This window comes from Cynocephalus volans, chromosome 6 (assembly GCF_027409185.1).
Source record: "Cynocephalus volans isolate mCynVol1 chromosome 6, mCynVol1.pri, whole genome shotgun sequence".
Classification (NCBI taxonomy): Eukaryota; Metazoa; Chordata; class Mammalia; order Dermoptera; family Cynocephalidae; genus Cynocephalus; species Cynocephalus volans.
The window spans coordinates 108,476,058-108,495,569 of record NC_084465.1 but is presented as its reverse complement, the minus strand read 5'-3'; the positions used below and the strand labels follow the sequence as shown (position 1 = coordinate 108,495,569).

Below are 19,512 nucleotides of genomic sequence, written 5' to 3'. Positions count from 1 at the left end.
GGAGAAAGAATCTCCTTGGCCAATCTCAGGTCACTTGGCCACCTCTTGGCCACCAGCAAAAGGATTTGGTTGAAAGAGTTTTCTGGGACTCTGTTGGCTCTGTAGTGAAAAGATGTCTACCTGAGTTCACCATCCCACCAACACTGTAGCCAGTGAGAAAGAAATAAACCTTCAAAACAAAATCTGGGTGTCCTTATAAAGGCAGAATCAATACAGGGTGGCCAAAATGCCCAACAACTCTTTGCTGTGGCCACCATGTTGTGGTGATAATCTCTCTCTTGTGACAGCACTGAGCAGTTTGAAAATGCTCATGGCTCATTTGGTCCTTGCAACCACCCTGAGGTGTAGGCAAGCAAGAGGGGGCAGTTTCCTTACTTTTGCAGGCATAAAAGTTTGGGGGCTGGTTATTTGTGCAGCATTTATTTGTTGTCATCTTCTAAGTGTTTGTGCTGGGGGCACAGACTTAGGGTCAGTGGGTCTCATGGCTTGTAGGTGGTAGAATGGGAATTGGAGCCCAGTGTGTGGTCCTCATTCTCTAACAACACATTTCTTGTTTTTCTAGCATATAATTTCCCAAAATGAGAGATTTGTATCACTGAAAGTATTTAACATCATTTTAGGTGTTAGACATGTGGTATTAAATTCCTTTCAATTGGCTAATGATTAAGTTATTGTCCTTTCAATTATTTTCCAGTTTCAGTGATATTGGAAGAGAGACTTGGCTTGGTATTAAGCTGAACTAAATGAAGTTGTAAATATTTGATCATTTTGGATATACAAAAATAACAACTTGTTCAAAATAGTTCAAAATAATATATCTAATGCTTCTTCCCCTTTTTCAAGCAGAGAGTATACAGGTTTCAGGCTCAGAGACTTCCTCTGGCCATGGTAGAGTTGGAACTTTATTTTAATTACATTTACTTTTAGGGCTACTTGGTTTATGTTACATGATGCTAGTTTTCCATTTACAATAGCTGCCTTGGGTTGAATGTCCCCCTAAAACTTAATCCCCACTGTGACTGTTAAGAGGGTGGGAAATCCTATTATGGTGATTGCAAGGTGGAGCCTTGAAGAGGTGATTAGATTCGGAGGGCCATGCCATAGTGAATGGATTAAAAATGGTGGTCAGGGGTGTGGTTCTGAGGGCTTTAAAAGGAGAGTGCATGAGAGTGTCTCTCTCTCTGCTCTGCCATTTTCTGCCACGTAAGACTCCTGGGTCACTGTTGCCACCACCAAGACCCTCGCCAGATGTGTTCCCTGCACTGTGGACTTCCTAGCCTCTGAAACTGTGAGCAATAAATTTCATTTTTTTAAATGAATTACTGAGATCCAGGTTTTTGTTATAAACAACAGAAACAGACTAATATAATAGCGATAGAGTTTTTCCTTTTTAAAACAGGCATGTTTAAGCGAACAAGTGAGTGAAATTCAAGACAGATAAGTAAATAATAGTGTATGTGGTCAGATGTGACAATAGTTCCCCAGGTGGTGGTAGAAGACTGACATTTGGGGAAGAGAGTAGTAGCAGGACTGTGGTTGCATTTGGGGGCCTACCTGATGCACTGTGCTATTCTGCTAAAATAAAAAATCCAAAGTGTGTGGGAGCGTGTGTGTATGTGTGTGTGTGTGTGTGTGAGAGAGAGAGAGAGAGAGAGAGAGAAAGAGACAGAGACAGAGATAGATTCGTTTGATCTTGTAAGATTGACCCAGTGAGATGTGGCAGTCCTCACGTGAAGCATAAAATAACATTTACGTTAAGGGAGATGACAAGCAGGACTCGTTTTTCCCTTCAGATCTTGTCGTTAGAAGCCTCTGCAAGAGGAAGTGGCAGCAGTCACAGGGTCCGTAATTTATTCTTCTGCTCGCTGTCAGCATTGTTCTGCAGCTCTGTTTTCCCCAAAGAACAGACTCGTTCTTATGCTTTGTTAAAACTATTCCATGTTCTGTCAGTTCGACTGGCTCATGGAGGAGCTTTAAGATGGCTTTTGAATATTTTGCCTTCTAGAAATAATGACCCACGAACTCAGCAGGCCTTGGAAGTTACCTCAAAGACTAGATAGGTTATTGATCCACAGAGGCGTCTTCTTCCCATGTGGAATTACAGAACAGGATCTAGAAGTTTCCCATTGGAATTATGAATAGTAATGAAAACTGAGCATGAGATTTGAAGCTTGGAGTTTGAGTCCTGGATATGCCAGTTCTGAATTGTGTTGTGATTTTAGACAAGTACCTCAATTTCCTCATCTGTAAAATGGGGGTAGTACTGATAATGTTTGTTTCATTGGGTTGTTGTGAGTGGGTTCATGTGCAGCCCTTAGAACATTGCCTGGCAGATAGTAAGATTCCAGTAATTGTTACCTATTTCTCTTGTTTAATTATATGTGAAGTGTCTTGACACTCGGCAGACATTCATTGCACACTGGGTCTGTTTGCCATAATGTGTGGCAGTGAGTTGGCTTCAGGTATTTGTCTCAGAAGATTTAGAAATTTTAAATTTTTATGAATTTTCAGGGGACCACGTCAAAAGACATCAGAGGGGAGTGTTTCTTCTTTCACAGCATGCCAGGGAAGAGTGATTTGTTTTGGTGATTTTTTTTCCTTTACCTGTTGAAGAAGTAGAAATAATTTTGAGCTTTTCAGGAAGCTAAAAAACAAAATCAACTGCTCTTTGCTGTTCTTTAGTGTTATTCTTATCGTGGTTGAAAACTTGTCACATGTATTCCGCTGGACATTTATGAAATTGAGTGGCTTTTTCAGGCATATTTCCTCTTTTAAATGTCTCTGAATTCTCACCATGTGATTTTTATCTTTAGTGTGTCACAAGTTTCTTACTAGCCCGGTATTATTTTGAGGTATTGACTGGAGTTTATAATTCTTGTCAACCTGGCACAAAATCCTGGGGTTTGTTAATTGGATTCTCTATCTTCCCTACCCTGAGTACTTTATCTCCACTTAGAGGCTCTGAAGTAGACAGTTCCACATTGAATACTCTTTTATTTTACTGTATTGATCTAATGAGTTGCTTTCTTATTGGAAAAAGATTATTTTTAGAAAATGGACATTTAACAAATCTAAGCACATTTCCATATCTGAATTTTAGTGAATATTTATCTTGTTTATACTAACAGTTGTTGAGAGCAGTGCCTGGCCCATAGTAAATAATATGTAAGCACTGTCACCATCATCATCATCCTGGTGGTGGAGAGAGCCAGTGACCATGAAGTAGGAGCTGTGGTATCAGACATACCTTCATGCTTACCCCAGCCACAAATCACCGATTACTAGCTGTGTAACTTCGGATTTACTTAACTTCTCAAAGCCTCTCTTGCTCCATCTGGAAAATCAGATGGTACCCACTTCCTAGGAATATAGTGAGGATTAACTGTAATAATGTTTGCTTGGTATACCTAGTAAGCACTTAATAAACTCAATACATTTTCTTTTCGTGACTAGATGTACCTGCATTTCTGAGTAATTGCTGAAAATTAAAGGCTAGAATGGGTGCTCATTAATTCCTCCATTCAACAGGTATTTATTTATAGAATGCTATGTTGGCATTGGGGATACAAACTGGATGAGATGGTCACTGTCCTCAGGGAACTCAAAATTGAGCCTGGGAGATGGACGTGTGAATTGTGGACAATCATGGTTACCTGTAGTGGTAATTAGATATTGTAGAGGTGATACAGGGTCATTACTGGTAAAATGGGCAGGATGGGAATTCCATTCAGAGGGAATAACAAACTGGAAGGCTCAGGGATATTGGAGAAAATGACGGGACACATGGATGAGAATGTTGTATGTGATGGGAGACGTGGCTGGAATGTTAGTAGATCCTTCTCTGCTGTCGTGGGGAAGTATTTGAACTCTATTCATTAGGATGTTATTTCTTAAACTTTGGCCATTTGTGTACCATTTGCACAAGTTTTGCCATTTCTGTGTACCATCTGAGCCAGAGGGTGGCTTGAGGTAGGATTCCACTGCACTATCTACTCTGTTCTTGTCATAAGTAATGCCATCAGCGAAATTGAAGATTGATAGGCTGGTTATATTTTTTCCTTGATACATTAAGATGATTAACATAAAAATGTTCATCTGTGTTCCCCTAAAACCATATCAGGTACCGTGTACCCATAGCATAGTGTACCAGTAGGTAAGAAGGAAGGAAAGATAATGACAGATTTGCATTTCAGGAGGACAGCCTCTCCTCAGGATGCATGATAGGTGGGCAGGATGAGATGGAGCCTGGGAGAGCAGTGAGGAGGTGGCTCCATGCAGGGGAAGGACGGCTGAGTGAAGGTGGAAGTGTGAAGAGATGGAAGGATCGAGAAGAGCTGAGCCTTGATTTGAGTGAGTGACCAGATGGGGGGGTGAGATAATGCTCTGGCTATAATATGAAGAAGCTTTGCACAAAAGAGCAAAGCCACATGCTCTCTGCTCTCTCTGCTTCCACCATCTTGCAATGTGAGATCCCTGGGTCACTGTCACCACCTCCAAATGGACTTTGGACTTCCCAGCCTCAGAAACTAAAACACACACCCTTCCGGGCCACCACTGCAAGATCCAGCAGCCCAGCCTAGTGCGCACAGAGTGGGGAGACGTCCGGCTAGGGAGGCGGAGACTCGACAGAAACCACACACCCTGTGGGGCCGCCACTGCGTGATCCAGCAGCCCGGGCCAGAGTGCACGGAACAGGGAGAAGTCCTGCACGGGAAGTGTAAGCTCAGCAGAGACCACACACCCTGCGGTACCGCCCCGTGATCCAGCAGCCCAGCAGAGTCCAAGCTGACCAGAGAGGTGGCCCCCCGGAGAGGCCCAAGACCCGAGGCAACCACACACACAAGGCACTAGAGGCCACCTGAGTCATGGAGGTAGCCATACCAAATTGGCAACCACAGCAAGATCTTAGTCAATAGTTTCAAACTGGTGGACTGTGAAACCCCCTGCCACAATGAATAAACATCAAAAAAAAGATACCAGAAATACAAAAAATCAAGAAAGTACACCACCAAAAGTTAACAAATCTCAATCTCTAGATCCTATAGAACAAGAAGCCCTTGAAATGACTGACAAGGAATTTCGAGTGATAATTCTAAGGAAACTGAATGAGATATAAGAAAACTCAGCTAGACATCATGAGCAAACGAGGAAAAGTATACAGGACCTGAAAGAGGAAATGTACAAGGAAATCAATGTCCTGAAAAAAAATGTAGCAGAATTTGCCAAACTGAAGAAATTATTCAGCGAAATAAAAAACACAATAGAGAGTTAAACAAGCAGGCTTGTGGAAGTTGAAGAGAGAACCTCTGAACTTGAAGATGGGCTGTTTGAAATAACACAAGCAGACAAAAAAGACAAAAAGAAAAAAGAATCAAAGACCTTGAAGAAAATCTGAGAGAGAGATATCAGACAACCTTAAGTGCTCAAATATCCGAATCATGAGTATCCCAGAAGGGGAGGAAAATGGACATTGCATTGAAAACATATTCAACAAAATAGTGGCAGAAAACTTCCCAGGTATAGGAAAAATCACAGATCTTCAGATCCAGGAAGCTCAACGATCTCCAAACATATTCAACCCAAAAAGGCCTTCTCCAAAACATGTTATAGTCAAATTGACAAAACTCAGAGACAAAGAGAGAATCTTAAAAGCTGAAAGAGAAGCGTCAAATCACCTATAAGGGAGCCCCAATCAGGCTAACATCAGACTTTTCATCACAAACCCTAAAAGCCAGAAAGGAATGGGATGATATATTCAAAATACTAAAAGACAAAGATTGCCAGCCAAGAATACTCTGCCCTGCAAGGCTATCCTTCCGAAATGAAGGGCAAATAGTATATTTCTCAGACAAACAAAAACTGCAGGAGTTCACTACCACATGACCACCCTTACAAGAAATCCTCAAAGGAGTACTGGGTTTGGTTCCTGAAAAATAACTACCACTGACATAAAAACCCAAGAAAAATCTAAACCCACTAGTATAATAAAAATGGCATTCATGAAGAAAAAACAAACAAACAAAAAGGCTATGTACAACCTAAGGAACCAACAAAAACAGAAACCAAACAGTAAATCAGAAAGCAAGGAACAAAAGACACCTAAGACAACCAACCAACCAATAAAATGCTAGGAATAGATCAACACCTTTCAATAACAACTCTTAATGTAAAAGGCTTAAATTCCCCAATCAAAAGACACAGACTGGCTGACTGGATCAAAAAGGAGGACCCAACTATATGCTGCCTACAAGAGACCCACCTCACCCATAAAGATTCACATAGACTAAGAGTGAAAGGATGGAAAAAGATTTACCATGCAAACAGAAAAGAAAAACGAGCTGGAGTAGCTATTTTTATATCGGACAAAATAGATTTTAAACTAAAAACCATAAAAAGAGACAATGAGGGACACTACTTAATGATAAAAAGACTGATCCATCAAGAAGACATAACAATCATAAATATGTACGCACCCAATGTTGGAGCAGCCAGATTTATAAAACAAATTGTATTACACCTAAAGAAGGAAATAGACACTAACACCATAATAGCAGGGGACCTGAACACCCCACTGTCAATATTAGACAGATCATCTAGGCAAAGAATCAGTAGAGAAACACAAGATCTAAACAATATTCTAGACCAATTGGAATTGGCAGATATCTACAGAACATTCCATCCAACAACCTCAGAATATTCATTCTTCTCATCAGCACATGGATCATTCTCCAGGATAGATCACATATTAGGTCACAAATCAAGTCTCAATAAATTCAAAAAAATCGGAATTATCCCATGTATTTTCTCAGACCACAATGGATTAAAACTAGAAATTAATAACAAACGAAACTCTGGAAACTATACAAACACATGGAAATTAAACAGCATTCTACTTAATGACATATGGGTCCAAGAAGAAATCAAGCAGGAAATCAAAAAATTTATTGAAACTAATGAAAATAATGATACATCATACCAAAACCTGTGGGATACTGCAAAAGCAGTACTAAGGGGGAAATTTATTGCATTAAATGCTCATCTCAGAAGAATGGAAAGATGGCAAGTGAACAACCTAACACTTCACTTTAAAGAACTAGAAAAACAAGAACAATCCAAACCTAAAGTTAGCAGACGGAAAGAAATCATTAAGATCAGAGCAGAACTGAATGAAATTGAAACCCAAAAAACAATACAAAATATCAATGAATCAAAAAGTTGGTTTTTTGAAAAGATAAATAAAATTGACAAACCATTATCATGGCTAACAAAAAAAAAGAAGAGAGAAGATTCAAATAAGAAAAATTAGAAATGAAAAAGGTGATATTACAACTGATTCATCTGAAATATAAGGAATCATTCAAGACTACTATAAACAACTATACGCCAACAAATTTTAAAATCTGGAGGAAATGAATAAATTTCTGGACACACACAAGCTCCCAAAACTGAGCCATGAAGACGTAGAAAATTTGAACAGACCAATAACAATAAAGGAGATTGAAGCTGTTATCAGAAGGCTCCCAAAAAAGAAAAGCCCAGAACCGGATGGATTCACAGCAGAATTTTACCAAACATTCAAAGAGGAATTGATACCGATTCTTTACAAACTATTCCAAAAGATTGAAACAGACGCAAATCTCCTAAACTGATTCTATGAAGCAAACATCATCCTGATACCAAAACCAGGTAAAGATATAACCAAAAAAGAAAACTACAGGCCAATATCCTTGATGAATATAGATGCAAAAATCCTCACTAAAATACTAGCAAACAGAATACAGCAACACATACATAAAATTATTCACCACAATCAAGTGGGATTCATCCCAAGGATGCAAGGTTGGTTCAACATACGCAAATCAATAAATGTGATACACCATATTAATAAACTCAAACACAAGGACCATATGATCATTTCTATAGATGCTGAAAAAGCATTTGATAAAATTCAGCACTCATTCATGACAAAGACCCTCTATAAGTTAGGTATAGAGGGAAAGTATCTCAACATAATTAAAGCCATATATGCGAAACCCACTGCCAATATCATCCTGAATGGGGAAAAGCTGAAAGCTTTTCCTTTAAGAACAGGAACTAGACAAGGATGCCCACTCTCACCACTCCTATTCAACATAGTGTTGGAAGTACTAGCCAGAGCAATCAGAGAAGGGAAGGAAATAAAGGGCATCCAGATTGGAAAAGATGAAGTCAAACTGTCCCTGTTTGAAGATGACATGATCCTATATATCAAACAGCCTAAAACCTCTACAAAAAAACTCTTGGAATTGATAAATGATTTCAGTACAGTAGCAGGATACAAAATCAACACACAAAAATCAGTAGCATTTCTTTTCTCCAATAGTGAACATGCAGAACGAGAAATCAAGAAAGCCTGCCCATTTACAATAGCCACCAAAAAAGTAAAAACCTTAGGAACTGAGTTAACCAAGGATGTGAAAAATCTCTATAATGAGAACTACAAATCACTGCTGAGAGAAATTAGAGAGGATACAAGAAGATGGAAAGATGTCCCATGCTCTTGGATTGGAAGAATCAACATAGTGAAATTTAAAAATGGGCAAAAGAGCTAAGTAGGCATTTCTCTAAGGAAGATATACAAATGGCCAACAGACATATGAAAAAAATGCTCAACATCGCTCAGCATCCGGGAAATGCAAATCAAAACCACATTGAGATACCATCTAACCCCAGTTCAGATGGCTAAAATCCAAAAGACTCTGAAAGATAAATGCTGGCGAGGTTGCGGAGAAAAAGGAACTCTCATACATTGTTGGTGGGACTGCAAAATGGTGCAGCCTCTATGGAAAATGGTATGGAGATTCCTCAAACAATTGCAGATAGATCTACCATATGACCCAGCTATCCCACTGTTGGGAATATACCCAGAGGAATGGAAATCATCAAGTCGAAGGTATACCTGTTCCCGAATGTTCATCGCAGCACTCTTTACAATAGCCAAGAGTTGGAACCAGCCCAAATGTCCATCATCAGATGAGTGGATATGGAAAATGTGGTACATCTACACAATGGAATACTACTCAGCTATAAAAACGAATGAAATACTGCCATTTGCAACAACATGGATGGACCTTGAGAGAATTATATTAAGTGAAACAAGTCAGGCACAGAAAGAGAAGTACCACATGTTCTCACTTATTGGTGGGAGCTAAAAATTAATATATAAATTCACACACACACGCACACACACACACACACAAAACCCCCCCCTAAAAACGGGGGGGTGGGAAGAAGATATAACAACCAGAATTACTTGAAGTTGACATGACAAGCAAACAGAGGGGACATCGGTGGGGGGAGGGGGGGAGGGAGGAGGGAGGGAGGTTTTGGTGATGGGCAACAATAATCAGCCATAATGTATATCGACAAAATAAAGTTTAGAAGAAAAAAAAAAAAGAAAAAAGAAAAAAACAAGCAACCCAATTAAAAAATGGGCAAAAGAGCTAAGTAGGCATTTCTCTAAGGAAGATATACAAATGGCCAACAGACATATGAAAAAGTACTCAACATCACTCAGCATCTGGGAAATCTAAATCAAAAGCACACTGAGATACCACCTAACCCCAGTTTGGATGGCTAAAATCCAAAAGACTCTGAACGATAAATGCTGGCGAGGTTGTGGAGAAAAAGGAACTCTCATACACTGTTGGTGGGACTGCAAAATGGTGCAGCCTCTATGGAAAATGGTATGGAGGTTCCTCAAACAATTGCGGATAGATCTACCATATGATCCAGCTATCCCACTGCTGGGAATATACCCAGAGGAATGGAAATCATCAAGTCGAAGGTATACCTGTTCCCCAATGTTCATTGCAGCACTGTTTACAATAGCCAAGAGTTGGAACCAGCCCAAATGTCCATCATCAGATGAGTGGATACGGAAAATGTGGTATATCTACACAATGGAATACTACTCAGCTATAAAAACGAATGAAATACTGCCATTTGCAACAACATGGATGGACCTTGAGAGAATTATATTAAGTGAAACAAGTCAGGCACAGAAAGAGAAGTACCACATGTTCTCACTTACTGGTGGGAGCTAAAAATCAATATATAAATACACACACACACACACACACACACACACACACACAAAAAAAAAAAAAAAAACCGGGGGAGTGGGGAGAAGATATAACAACTACAATTATTTGAAGTTGATATGACAAGCAAACAGAAAGGACATTGTTGGGGGGAAGGGAGGAGAGGGAGGAGGGAGGCAGGTTTTTGGTAAGGGGCCACAAAAATCAACCACAATGAAAAAAAAAAAAAAAAAAAAAAGCAAAGCCACATAGTCATAGGAGCTCTTGTTCTTATCCATTCTCTTTTCTGTTTTGATTTACCATATCCTTCAGCTGATTCCTTCTCAGCTACCAGCTCGTGCTTTCTGATTTTGAAGTTCTCGTCCACCAAGAGAATCCCAAGAAATGTTTGCATCTAGGCCAAAAGCTAGAGGTCTCTCAACCCCAGGGAAGATTGTTATTTTGTTTATATTAGTGACTTTGGAAAATTGTCAGAAATTAGGATTTAACCCATTTAAAAATAGATTATTTTTCAACTTTCTATTCCTCTAGAAGATTAATTTGATTCTTTTTAAATACCTGTCTGGTAGCCTCAAACCTGCACATTTGTGGTATCTTGAAAACTACTCTCTTGTGAGTTTTCACTGTTGCCACACTTGCGTTTTTTTTGGTTCTTTGTCAACTGTTTTTTTTGGGGGGGGTGGGATGTGGAGGGCACCTTCTTTCTTTCCCATGTCTTCTGTCTCTGCATGACTTATGTGAATGACCAAGAAGCATTTGTTCTGTTTTTTTTCCATGTCTCATATAAAAATATAAATATACAGATATTTATGAGGGAACTTCAAGAAGTTCATGGAAAAATAGAATTAAAAGATAAATATGAATCTTACCGTGAACTTTTTGAAGTACTCTCATATATACTTTTTATTGCTATTGTTTTGCAAAAATAGATTCCACACCTAATGTTCTGCATCTTTATTTTTTCTCCTGGCATACCCTTATCAAAACCTTTCCAAATTATTGTTCTAATAATTCTTTTCTAAAGGCTGCATTATATTGCATGATGCAGATGTACAAACAATTGTCTACGAAGGAGTTCTGACTTTGTTTCCAATTTTTACTACTTTGGGCAATGAAGCAATAGACATACTTGAGCATCTTATATACTGAGGATTTTATTTCTTTGGTATAGATTTTTAGGAGTTGGGTTGCTTGGTCAAAGAGAACAGCTTCTAGCTTTCTAAACATTTCTACCAGCAGAACATGAGAATACCCTTTTCTCTTCTTTCGTGCTAACAACAGTCTGAGTGTTGTTTTGAAGTTTTGTCTGTCTGATGTGTGAAAAGTGGTGGCTCACTGTCACTTTAATTTGCATTTCCTTGATTGCCAGTGAATTTCACTATCTTTGGGAAAAAAAATATAGATGTTTGCTATTTGGCTTTTCTCTTTTGTGCAAAGCTTCTTCATATTATTTGCCCATTTTCTTATTGGATTATTTGTCCCCTTGTTGATTTGGGAGAGCTCTTTGTTTATTATAGTAATTAATCTTTCATGGGTTCTTTGCATTTCAAATATTTTTTTCAAATCCGTTTGTCTATTATCTTTGTAAGCACAGATAATAGTATTTATTATAATACCATATTTAAAAATTTTTACATAGTCAAATGTCTTTTTTTCATGATTGGCCTGTATGGGGATCCTAACCTGTGACCTTGGAGTTACCAGCACCATGCTCTCCAAATGAGCTATCTGGTCAGCATTTCACATGTCCTTTTACTTACCATATACCTATTTACCTACCAGTTTCTGGTTTTTTTATGATCTTCCCCAATGTTAGATTATGCATGTGGTCTTTTTGATTTTCTTGTAAGATTTTTATTGTTTACTGTTAAGTCTTTAATCCCTCTGGAGTTTATGTTTTTATGGTCTGTGGGATAAGACATGGATCCAATTTTAGTTTCTTCTAGATTTTAGTTGCTATCTTCCTCGTAGATCTTTTTGGCCCTTTATCTCTGGGCTGTGATTTACTTTTATTCCATTTACTTAGCGCAGACATGGGATGCTCTAGACGAGAGTACATCAACCTAATTGAGAGCCCTGTGCTGATTTGCCTCTGTGGTCCTGGGACCCCTGATACAAGGAGTGTGGGGGGCCACTGCGTGCTGGTGCTGTCATGCCAAGAGCGGGTGGGTGGTCCAGCCCTCAGCCCTCATTATCCTTGCTCTGTGGGTAAGTCCACCCAAATGATGGTAAAGGGTACACTAACTGAGAGGAAATTCTCATCAAGCCCTACTTCTCTTCCTCTTTCTTATCCTCCTTCAAATGTGAATCACACCATGTATATTAATTTTTCTATAGCTTGCTTTTTTGTTTTTTAATAAACCTGGCCATACATTATGGGCATTGTTCCAGGTCAGCAGATAACATAATAGTGTAGCTTACCATCAGTGGCATCTTTATTAAGGATGAAATTAGGAAAGAAAAACCGGTGCCAATTTTTTTTTTTTTTTTTGGGCAGCTGGCTGGCACAGGAATCTGAACCCTTGACCTGGTGTTACAACACTGTGCTCTAACCAACTGAGCTAACCAGCCAGGCCAGTCTTGTCTAGTTTTGTTGTTGTTTTTCCTATTGTAAACAGTGCTGCAATAAACTTATTTGTGTATACATATATCTTTGCCTACTAGTGCTTTTATATTTATGTTTTAATTTATTCAAATTTCTAATTTTGAAATAATTGTAGATTCACATGCAGCTGTAAGAAATAATACAGAGAGGTCCTGTTTACCCTTTACCCAGTTTCTCCTATGGTAACATCTTGTAAAACTCTAGGATAGTATTTCAGATTTCCCTAGTTTTTTTTTTTTTTGTGTGTGTGTGTGTGTATTTGGTTCTGCACAATTTATCACCTGTGTAGGTTCGTGTTTCCACCATCACAGTCAAGGTACAGAACAGTTTCATCATCACAGGATTCTTCTGTTGTCCTTTATAACCACACCCACTCCTTCCTGTTCCCTCTCTCCCTGTCGTATCTCCTTGCAGCCACTATTCTGTTCTCCATTTCTATAACTGTATCTTTTCAAGAATGTTATATAAATGGAATCCCAAACCTTTTGGGATTGACTTTTTCCCCCACTCAGCGTTAATTCCCTTGAGATTCATCCAGGTTGTTGAATTTGTCAATAGTGTGTTCCCTTTTATTGCTGAAGAGTATTCCGTGGTATGAATGTATCACAGTTTATTTAATCGTTAACTCATTGAAGTACATCAGGTTTGTTTTCAGTTTTGGGCTATTACAAATTATGCTGACGTGAACATTCATGTCTAGGTTATCTGTGTGAACATAAGTTTTAATTTCTCAGGGCTGAGTACCCAAGAGTGCTATTGCTAGGTTGTATGGTATTTGCATAATTAGTTTTATAAGAAACTCCCAAACTCTTTTCCAGAGTTGCTATACCATTTTACATCCCCACCAGCCATATGTATGATCCAGTTTCTCTGCGTCTTTGTCAACATTTGGTGGTGTTATGATTTTGTATTTTAGCCATTTTGACAGGTGTGTAGTCATATGTCATTGTTGTTTTAATTTGCATTTCCCTAATGGCTAATGATGTTCAAAGTCTTTTCATGTGCTTATTGGCCATCTGTATATCCCCTTTGGTGAGATGTCTGTTCATATCTTGCTCATTTTCTAATTGGTAGTGCTTTTATTTTTATAGGGTGTAATTCCTAGAAGTGGGATTGCTAGGTCAAAGGGTATGGGCATTTAAAAAAGTTGTACTGCTTGATCTCTTTCCAGAAAGATGTAGCAATTTATATTCATATTCCTTTTTTTCCCCTAGTGAAAATAAAGTAGGATATATTTATATTCCTATCAACAATACCCATTTCTTCACACTCTTGCTAGCACTATGATTGCTTTTAAAATGCTTAGTCCTAAATTGGTATCTTAGTGTTGCTGCTCTTTCCTGGCTGCTAGTGAGCTTGAATATCTTTTCATATTTTTATTGGCTGACTGTATTTCCTCCTTTTGTGGTTGGTTTGTTCATCTTTTTTGTCTTTTTTTGAGTTGCTTGACTTTTTCTTATTCATTTGTAGAAACTCTTCAGGTACTGTGAATTAATCTTTTTTCAGTTATATGTGCTGTAAATATTTTCTCCAGTCTGTCATTATTTCACTGTGTTTATGATATCTTTTGCCATGTAGACATTTGAAAATTTTATGTGATTAATTCTGTGAACCTTCACAATTTTTGCCTTTAGAATATCTTGTTCTCAAGTTCTTCAGCATTTTTCTCTATTACTTTTACAGGTTTATTATTAATTTTTTTTTACACTTAAATTTTTCTTTGATCTTGATCCATTTGGAATTCAGTTCTATCTCTGGTTTGAGACAGAAGTTTATTCTTATTTTCTTCCAGCCTTGTAGCCCCTTGTGTCAGTGCCATTAAATAGCTCATTCTTGCCCATCTGAATTGAAGTGCTACCATTGTTAAGTATAAAATGTTTCCTTATTTATTTGGAATAACTCTATACTGTTCCATCAGTTTGTTTTGTTATCCCTGTACCCAAAACCACACTGTGCCAAATGATTACTGCAGCTGTTACTATTGTATTAAGTTTATACAAGCAAACTTCAAAAAGCTTGTGGGAAAATGGAATTAAAAGACAATAAAAATCTTTCCATAAACTTTTTGAGGACCCCTCAAGCATTAATTTGGGAAGAATTGATATTTTTTATTTTAATAAGCCTTCTCATTCAGGAAAATGGCATTTCTACTTATTTTGATCTTTATACCCTTTAATAAAATTTTATGGGTTTCTTGATATAGGACTTGTATCTCTTTCTTGTTAAAAATATGATTTCTTTTATTTTTGCTACTATTATGAATAGAATTCCTTTCTCCTATTTTTGTCTACTTAAAAAAAACCAACTTTTAATGTTATAGTGTCTTTTATTGCAGTATTTTTAAAATTTGTGGATTAGAAACATTTTTATGGCTTTTTGAAGATCTCCTTTTTAAAAAATGTAACATTGTAATCTAAGCTTTAAAAAATGCTTTTTTATGTTCTCTATAAGCATTTTAAATAGTTGCCTGGTTTTTCCTCACCATAACCTTTAAACCATATTTCATTATCTGTAGCTCAAGGTAGCAATATTTCTGGTTCTTGAGGCATAAATACATTTTAATGCCTGTTTCAGAAAACAAGCTAAAGTTGGGAGAAGTGTGAAGGCAAGAAAAACATGACTAGTCATTTTTTCACCAAGTGGCTTTTAATTTTTTTACATAATTCCCTTCAGAGTTGTTTTGTGATATTTTTAAAGCATAGTTGAGAGCATACTTATTGTACAGTTTCATATCCTGCTTATTTTCCATTTTGCATTATATTATAAACATGTTAGCTTATTTTAAGCTCTTGGTAGATATTTTTAATGGCTAAGTGGCATCTGATTATATGCTGTGCTATTTTTTAAACCAGTTTTCCAAGTGTTAAATATTTAGATATTTCCTACTTTCCATTAGTGTAAATAATATTGTTCTGAATATTTTTATTCTTAAATCTTTACCTGACTTGTAGATTATAGTATAGGATTGATTTCTGCTAGTGAAATTCATGAGCAAAGGGTGCGAACCTTTTTGAAAACTTAATTTATAAACAAATGTAGGGCATGGCCCATTTCAAATGATAGTCATGTAATGGCCTTGCTTTAGCAGGATAGTTGATTATTGTACTGTCTTAAATGTGAGATATGGCTAACGCTGTTAATTGGCTGATTTTTATGGGTATAACTGACTCCATTCTAGGTAACACTGGAGTTTTACAAATGGGGATAATCCAGTCCATTTTCACAATTATACTTGGTTTTCTCAAAAAAGTTCCAGTAAAGCTGTAACATAGTAAAATAATCAATTTGAAATATGCCCTTCCATCACAAGGTTAATTTGATGCAATTTATAAAAATGCAGCATTACTGATTTTGTTTGTTGTTCTAACATTTGCCATAAAATAGTACAGGATTCTTAGGAATCTTATAACAGATTAATGTGGCGGGCTAAACAATCTTGAAATATAGGACAAAACTTGTGAAAACAAATGCATGTGGAATCTTAGCAGTGAATTAGTTGAGCTGGTGCAGCATCCAGCTATGCTGGTGTTGGTGTACAGTGTTAAATACAGCAGGAGAAAGTTATTTTATGAGGATATTTCCAAAAGCTCTTGGAAAAATGGAATTAAATGATAACAAAAATCTTTCTATCAACTTTTGGAAGCACCATTGTGTTTATCTTTTCTGGACATTTCGTGGAATCATAGTGTGTGGTTTTTTGGGAGTGGCTTCTTTAGTATAATATTTTCAAGGTTCATAAATATTGTAGCACGTAATCAGTACTTTATTCCTTCTTGTTGTTGGATAGTATTCCATTGTACAGGTGTACCACATTTTATTTAACCATTCATCTGGGAAACAGCTGTATGCATAAAAATTTGGAGTGATTTTGTTGACTGGTACTTTTTAAAAAATTAAAACATTCAGTTATTCAGTGCCCCACTTAATTAAAAACATGTCCCAATTCATTAACTTTGAGTGGAAGTTTGATGTGATGAAATGCGATGGAGACAACCAACCCGTCACAGTGAAGCCTAAGAGCAGTTAGCAGAGAGCAGCCTGGGAAATAGGAGGGACTGAGCTGAGAACATAAAGAGCTGCACTAAAGCAGGTGCCCCTTTCATTTTGCAGGAATTACCATATAGCCAAGCAAGGATAGGAAGCAATGGACAACCTTAGGATGACATGGTTATAAATCAATGCCTCATAGTGTGCCCACCACAAGCTAAAGAGTAGATTTGTGTGCTTGGCCAAGTGTGTTCTCTTGATCCACCAGTCCTGACTGACCTGGATTTGAATGGCCAATTATATAAGAACTCCTGAGGTGCATCTTTCATAAAAATGAACATCAAATTCAAAATCTGAGTTCTGTGGGGAGGGACCATTTTGGTCACATTCTCCGTAATAGCCAGGCATATTGTGCTGAGTGCAAGGGCATCTCACAGTTAGCAAGAGGGGACAGCATGAACATCAGATCATTAACAGAGAAAGTGGCAAGTGCTACAGTAGAAAGAAGCTCAGAATGGAGAAGTACTCAGGAAGGCTTCCTGGAGGAAGGGGTACTAGAGCTAAGTCTTGAATGACAAGCTCAGGCGAAATGGGGAGGTTAAAAGGAGACACGGGGAAGATGTTAAGTAGAATGGCCTTCAGCAAGACAGGAGTCATAATGAGTTAATTATGAGATTAGTACCCACCTGAGTTTTTCTGCTGTGTTAGGTTAATTGTGACCTGTGTGCATCTGGTAGGTAGTACTGATGCAACCCAAACCTTGAGGACTGGGTTTGTGCAGTTCGCCTACATTCCATTCTCCTTAGGGGCCAGGTTTTATCTAGAACTTGCCTGGCAGTTACTGACCTGTGCATTGGAGCCAAGCAAACTGCTGGGGATTGTTAGGTTGATTGTTGTATTTTGCAGACCATTCTTTTAAAGGTTAGAGGTTTTGGTTAATTACAGAGAACTCTGAACACAGCCCAGGGTGGTTTGTTTTGGTTTTTTTTTCCCCCTGAGACAGGGCCCTGTCCATTTTGCTATATGCCACTATTTTGGTTATTGTGGAATTTAGATAGTTTTGGTGACTGTCCCAGCTTTCAGGAAGCTCTCAACCATATGCCTGCATGGATATGAAGAGAGATTAACTAGCATATGCACATGTAATATCTAAGAGTGACATCTGCCCAGCAAAGAGTGTTGTTTCAATGTTGGGGAGTATTCTAGGACCCATGGTTCAGGGTTAATCACCCATTTATTTACCTACCCACTGGAAAAACATTTGTGGAGCACATACTGTGTACCAGGTATCGAGCTAGGGGATCCGGGAAAGACAAGATAGGAGGTGCAAACCAAATAGTGTAGTTGAGGGGAAGTATTAGGTTTGGGATACCAAGTAGGCTTCCTCTTGTGGAGCGCCAACTTGATCATTTGGCAGTGGTAGCTTAGGCTGCTGGGATGGATTCGTGATGTCTGTCACAGTCATGGAAAACAGAGTAAAGGCACGAATGCTGTTTATTTGCTGGTGCTGTGTTAGGGTTGCTTGGTATAGACAGAATCACTTGAATAAAGATTGGGTATGGGCATGAGAGGACTTATATCTTAGAATAAAGGATGTTTGTCATGGTGGTATGGGGTATAGTAGAAACTACATTGGATCAACACGGGGTTGGGTGGGGCTCATCATGCACTATCTTTAGGAGATCACTTAAATGTCTTTAAGCCTCAGTTTCTTCAAGTGTAAAATGGAGATAATAATACCTGCCTCACCTATATCATAATCTTGATGGGAGAAGCTTGTGAAATAATGAGTATGACAATGTTTTATCACCCACAGAATGATAAACACCTGGAGTATTATTGCTACAGGTATGGGGGTGGGTGCAGCAGGAAATACCTGCAGTTAGGCAGGGTTGAGCCAGATGGTAGTTACCTCAGGGCCTTTGCAGTGGGCACCACTGTTCAGCCTGCTGCCTTTTGTCATATCCAGGTCATAACTCTAAGGCTACCACTATTCAGTCTACAGAATCTAAGCCTGTTCTGCCTCATCTCCACCTACCCCCTCATTCTGCTTTATTTTCTTCAAAGTCCTCATTAACTGAAATGGCTTGGTTAGCTTTTTTGTGTATCTGCCTCTGCTAGAACCGTGCAGTTGTGGTGAGGCAAAGACCTTGCCTGTCTCGCTCCCACCTTTGAGCCCAGAATAGTGCCTGGCACATGTCAGGTGTTCAGGGTTTCTCGATATTTGTTGCGTGAATGAATGGAAGGCTTGCCTCTCAAGTCCATAGATGCAGAGAGGCAGAGCCCTGCGAGGATTGCAAGAATCGAGTGTAGTTGCTATGACCTTGTCTTTGTAGACATGTTCCTGAATCTCCTGTTTCTTTGGTTATTGAGAAATACATTAAATTAAATGCACGGTAATAGAAACTTAATTGAAAATTCTGTCAACTCTGGATCTGAGTTCACAATGTAATTTCTTACAACAAAATAAAGAACAAGAATTGGAATTCATATTTTTTTTATTGTATGTAACAGGCCATGAAATTATGCAATATTTCCAATTTGGCAGACTGGTGAATTCAGTCTCTGAAAATACAATAGTATTCCTTAAACTACATGTGATATGAATTAGAGTTGAAATTTGGGAATTGGATACAATTAACACACAGTCCCTCCCTACCGGAACTGATTTGTTTTTAATTGTTTTTTTTTTTCCTCCTGCTAGCTGGCACCAATTCCCTTTCCTGTTGTTCCTCTGAATTGTTACTATGCTTTCATGGGTCTGATGACTATGGTAGACTGTGTTGGGGGCATCCCTGAGTTATGTGAAATGAACATAAATAGGGGGTGGTGGTGGAT

General features: G+C 38.2%; 1 protein-coding gene across 2 annotated transcripts in view; it reads left to right on the top strand.

The window, feature by feature from the left end:
• SNX29 (sorting nexin 29) overlaps nucleotides 1–19,512 on the top strand; it is a 573,196-nt gene that overhangs the window by 31,424 nt on the left and 522,260 nt on the right. The window lies entirely within an intron of this gene.